This window comes from Syngnathoides biaculeatus, chromosome 11 (genome assembly GCF_019802595.1).
Source record: "Syngnathoides biaculeatus isolate LvHL_M chromosome 11, ASM1980259v1, whole genome shotgun sequence".
Lineage (NCBI taxonomy): Eukaryota > Metazoa > Chordata > Actinopteri > Syngnathiformes > Syngnathidae > Syngnathoides > Syngnathoides biaculeatus.
In genome coordinates this window covers 778,613-784,530 of record NC_084650.1, presented here as the reverse complement: position 1 = coordinate 784,530, position 5,918 = coordinate 778,613, and the positions used below count along the sequence as shown (strand labels likewise).

The following is a 5,918-nucleotide window of genomic DNA, read 5'->3' as shown; positions in this document are numbered from 1 at the left end:
CAAGTGACTGACAGCGGAACAACCAAAACATGTTTGACCTTCTCTGACTGCGAGCCCACCAGTCCCGTTTTTTGGAAGATTTGGAAAAAAGGAGAAATATTTTACTCACTTTGTGAACCGGTGAAAATCAGGAGGAGCAGCGCAGCTTTTGCCGGGACCGCCATCGTCCAGAGGCTGAACATTTGACGCGCGTCAACTTGCAGAGGAGGTTGCTTGTTTTCTGTGCTCTTCTTTCGCTGTTGGCTTGGAGTGAAACAATAATGGATTATAAAAGTGCGTCGATGCGTGGAATCCCGCTGGAGGAGAGTCTCTATCTGCTGCTCGGATGCATGGAGAGCTCCACTGACCGCAGCCTGGCCGCAGTCACTCTGCAGGAGCGCACCGAATGTGCGCAGCGGCACCCGGCTAAAAAGAGCCCAGTGTCCCCCCCTTGTTTTTTTTTATCCTGCTGGCCGATGTGGAGAAACGTGCGGGCATGCAGGAGCAACCAGCAGTGTCACAATCGTTCTCTCATTCCTCCGGTAAAAGATTCAAGATTCCCCGTCTTCTTATGGCTCTGCAGCCCGCCCAATCAGCCCCCAGTTCGGGGTCACTTGGTTGCACGACAGCTCGGTCTTAATCGGCGGAGGGCATATGTGAGAAAAACTAGCTGAGATATGATATCAGGGATGAATATTTCAAAGTGAAAAGAATCGGTGACATGAATAATTAAGGTGAATCGAGCCTTGGACTCTTTTGAAGTTCTTCTAAGAGTACAAACACAATATTGTCTTCCCTTTTGTTTCTTCATCAAGACAAAAATCATTACAAAGACTGGCTTGTGTTGTTGGCCTTATCAGCTGCAAGAACATTTATGTTGGTGGCAGACAGACCTTCCCTCAGAGAGGCTGGCTCTTGTGAGCGGAGGTCTGCCATTAAGTCCACTACAGGAAGCAGAAAATCCCATCAAGTTCTGATATGTCCGGGAAACCAAAAACTAATTTGTAAAAAAGTGAAGGCCAAAGGTCAGATAGATGCACCAAACACAGACAATTCATTAGCGCAACCAAGTGGTCATAAAAACAGGTCTGAGATCTGCAGAAGTGAAACCACATGACTTTCCAAAATTAAAAAAATACAGGACTTTGTTTGACTAAGAATAGACTTTTGACAATCCTCTAATGTTTTCCTGGTTGTGTTAAAACACCTTTAAAATGACGTTTGTCTTGTACAAAAAACATTAATCCAACAAGGGGGGAAAAAAAGCATGCAGGTGAAGAACAAGCAATTGGGAAGCTGAAAGAGGAGAAAATTAAGAGCCATTGCTGTCTGTGACCAATGAAAGCATTTCAAACATCCAGTAGAATAAAGTAGATGCTGGTTTTCTAAGCAGCAACCTTTCATGGTCAGATCAAATAAAGAAAACTGCAGAAACAAAAGCATTTGGAGAGCTGTCCCGAAAAGAATTATTTAGTGACCACAATTAAAATCCTCTAGAGGGCAGTAGTGAGGTCCTTGATCCTAGAAGAAGCAAACCACTCATTGAGACAGACACAGACTGTCACACTCACAGTCACACCTAGGGGCAATTTAGAGCCTCCAATTAATGCATGTTTTTTGGATATGGGAGTGCCCGGACAAAACCCACACAGGCACGGAGAGAACATGCAAATTCCACACGGGCAGGGCCGGGATTTGAACACCAGCCCTCAGAACTCAGGCCAATGTTCTACAGCTGCGCCAACGTGCCACCTTCCACATATCACGTGACTGGTTGGGTGACTGGTTAGAGCAATGGTTTCCAACTAGTGTGCCGTGGCACATAAATGTGCCATGAGAGCCCAAATGGTGTGCCGTGGGAAATGATCAAATTTCCCTTATTTGGTCAAAATATTATTTATCTACAATAACAAAAAAAAATTCATCTATCTATGGCAGCAGCGTATAAAGATAGACAGAACAAATAAATGCTTTTCTATGAGATGGAAGAATGTGTATAATTAACTTGTGTATCCACATTTTGTGATATTTTTGTTTGTTGGTGTGCCGTGCCATTTTTCAAATGTAAATTAACAGCTTAGCTTAGCTCAATAAAGGTTGGGAATCACAGGGTTAGAGTGTCAGCCTCACAGTTCTGAGGACCAGGGTTTGAATCTCGCCCCCATCTATGTGGATTTTCCATGTTCTCCCCATGCCATTGTGAGTTTTCTTTGGGTAAATTTCCTCCTACATGCCAAAAATTATTTGGAAACTCTTGATTACCCTTTGGTGTGATTATGAGTGCTAACGCTTGTTTGTTTCTATGTGCTCTGAGCTCACCTCCTGCCCGAAGATACGGTAACTGGGATGGGCTGCAGCACTCCAGCGACCCTTGTGAGGATAAATCGACTCAGATAATGGATGATGGACGGATGTTGCCACAAGGAAAACATTGAGGAATGCACTTCGCCGCCATGGCCTGTATGCATTCTTACTACGCGACAACCCCTGCTGAAAAAAAACAAGTCAAAACTCTTTTAAGGTATGCTGAACATTTGGACAAGTCAGTTAAATTCTCGGAGAATATAATCTGGTCAGATGAGCGCAAAATGGAACTGTTTGCGTGCCAGAATGTACAACAGGTTTGGAGGAGAATTAGCGATGCACAGCTTCCTGTAAACACCATGCCAACAGTGACGTTCGGAGGTGGGAACATGATGTCGTGAGGCTGCTTTTCAGCAAATGGTACTTATACTTATTGAAGGAAGGATGAATGGGCAAATGTACTGAGACATTCTTGTCAAAAATCTTCTTCAAACTTCAATAATGATGGAAGTGAAATGAGGGTGAACATTTCAGCGGGATAATTATCCAAAACATATCGCCATCATTTTTCATCTTTTTAGGTTTATCACCTAACTTGCTGGAATAGTTGCACAAATAATGGACAAGAAGTTGTCTTTCTTCTCAGGAGGATGTGAGAAACAGGCCAGTTACAGTCTCCAAACACATTCTGAACCAGCCTCTCGCGTACTCTTTTATTTTTTTTTATTAGAAAACACACAAGATCAAAAGGAGGGGTGAGCAGATGAAATGAACAAAGGTACAGTTTTGGTGATGATGTGAGGCTGAAAATGGCACAAATTTTCATTCAAACAAGAGAGTCGGTGTCACTGACAAACCACAATCTGACAATCCTTCACTCCTGGACACATTCTGCAGTTGAGCCGCTGCTCTGTATTAAGTATGAAATGCATGATTGAGGGAAATTAGAAAGACAACACCATCAGACAACTGCTCCATCTATGTTAGTGGAGGTGGACGTACTTTGGCCAATAAATAAGATCATGTACAGTATCTTGGGGTTGGCGGAATATCCACAGACTTGGATGTGCGTCACTCAAAGTGTATACGCAGATGAAAAAGAAGGAGTAAAAAAAACTGGGGGTGTGCGGAGGATGACAAAAAGATTTGACGTGAGGATGAGTGAAGCACAAAGAAGGAGGGTGGAGTGTGAATATATCAATCCATCTATTTTCTTTACCACTTATCTTATTTTCTGCAATTGGCTGGCAACCAGTTCAGGGTGTACCTTGCCTCCTGCCCGTTGACTGCTGGGATGGACTCCAGCACTCCCGTGACCCTTGTGAGGATAAGCAGCTAAAAAATTGGATGGATGGATTATCTTATTATTAGCTGGGGCCTATTCAACAAAAAATAGGCTTTATATTAGCTGTAGCGTATCTGAGCTGGCCTTACACAAGAGGCGAGGTTCACCCTGAACTGGTTACCAGCCAATCACACACCGTACAGTAGTTCATTACAAATTTTCTTTTGTCTTAGGTCCCTGGGACTTTTATCTAAATCAGTTGCATGAGTTCCTAAAATCAAAATGAACATCAACAACATCAACTCCAGAAGAGGATTGACTTCATGGGGTTTCTGTAGGACGAACAGCCTGCCACTGGCGCTACTGGGACAGTTCTACACAGTGGTCATCGATCAGTACTGAAAAAAATTATCAGTACCCCCCTACCCACCCTTGAGGACTTGCACGCTACCAAAAGCATACAGACCCTCTTGGACCCTTCACATCCTGGTCATCAAATCTTCCAGCTCCTTTGGTCAGGTAGGCGCTATCGAACAATGCAAACTAAAACAAGCAGACATCCCGACAGTGTCTTCCTTCTTGCCATTAAATTCTTAAACAGTTAACGCACAACTCCGTTTTAACATTCTGCAAATTTTGTCTTGAGATTGTCATCACATTTTTGTCGGGACACTTCCCCATTATTTGTACACTCACTGCAGTTACTGTACATTATTTGCAGATCTGTTGCTGACCAATACTGACAACTCATGTGCTTGAGAGGTATTGGCACCATTTGTACATTTAACGCTGTTCCAGATTATCACAATGCTACTCGTATGAACTCGCTTAAATTTCTGCGCTATTTGCATCATAGTCACTGAACCCGCGTATTTCTCTGAGTGATTTCAAACTTGTCCAAATTCCTAGAGAACTCTGCATCATTACCACAGTTGTCAAAAAAAAAAAAATGTCAACATTAGAACAATACTTATAACCTTTCATTGCTCAGTCACTTTTTGGTGTCCTACTAAAGTGGCTCCTATTCCTGGAGACATTCCTTGTATGTTTTTGACATACTTGGCAAATAAAGATGATTTTGAATATAATGAAGATGATTTGATATATACTATGTTTTTATTATATACTACATTTGAAACATCCATCCATTTTCTGAGCCACTTATCCCCACAAGGGTCGCGGGAGTGCTGGAGCCAATCCCAGCTGTCATCGGGCAGGAGGTGGGCCATGCCCTAAACTGGCTGCCGGCCAATCGCAGGGCAGATGGCGATAGACAACAGTCGCACTCACAATCACACACCTATGAGCAATTTAGAGTGTCCAAATAATGTTGCATGTTTAGGGGATGTGGGAAGAAACTGGAGTTCCCGGAGAAAACCCACGCAGGCACGGGGAGAACATGCAATCTCCACACAGGTGGGGCCGGGATTTGAACCCCAGTCCTCAGAAGTGTGAGACAACACTACAGCTGCACTAACATACCGTCTACATTTGACACAATGTATTTGTATTTTTTTAAATCAAAAAAATATATATGCCCATCTGGATGTGCATCTGGTTGGATTGTTGTCCTCACAGTTCTGAGAACTGGGATTCAAATTGGGAAAAGCCAGCAAGCCTTTCTGCAAAGGCAAGTTTTTGAAAGAATGCATGGTAGAGACTTGACACAGGTCTCTTTTGTCCGGAGAGCACAGAAGATACTGGTGTTGTTTAGCCCGACCTCTTTTGTGTGAGCAGACTTTCAACATTATGAACATCCACAAAGCCCGTCACAGATCCAAGTTAACTGACCAGCACCTCAGATCTATCCTGAGAATTGCCACAACAAAACTAAGTCCAGATTTTGATGCACTGCCAAAAAAAAGTGTGTCGGGCGGCGCACCACTGTTCCCGCAACAATTGGTGAGTTTTTCCACTGTGTTATGAAAAAAAATGTATATGGAACATAAGGTTTAAAGTACTTTTTTAATGGAGTGCGCATTTACGAAGAGGAAGTTAGAGGAGCAGAAATGAATGAGACTGATTGTTTTTTGTAATGTTTCGAATGTTGAAAGTGGTATCTTTTGTCAATAAATCTTGATTTCTTTGAGTGTTCAACTCAAACTTATTGTGTGCGATTTTAATCTTTTTACGTTTTCTCCTCCCAGTATTTTGCCAAATAGTGTGTAAATGCTGCATTTTGCATATTCATTAAGACAAACATGTGACATGGATGAGGGCTGTTTTGCACATTTGAAATACACAGTCCTCAGTGCGCAAGGTTACTGTTCTATAAGGTTCTGGCCTGGCCCCTCTGTCAAATTTTAAAACCCAATGTTGCCCGTAAATCAAAAGGTTTGCTCATCTGGGC

At 42.8% G+C, this 5,918-nt stretch overlaps 1 long non-coding RNA gene across 1 annotated transcript; it reads left to right on the top strand.

The window, feature by feature from the left end:
• The first annotated feature begins 2,309 nt into the window (after positions 1 to 2,309).
• On the top strand, positions 2,310 to 4,245 carry LOC133508299 (uncharacterized). Its single transcript, XR_009797023.1, has 3 exons — positions 2,310 to 2,500; positions 2,589 to 2,703; positions 3,802 to 4,245. It is a non-coding gene; the product is annotated as an uncharacterized LOC133508299 (long non-coding RNA).
• The last annotated feature ends 1,673 nt before the right edge of the window (positions 4,246 to 5,918 follow it).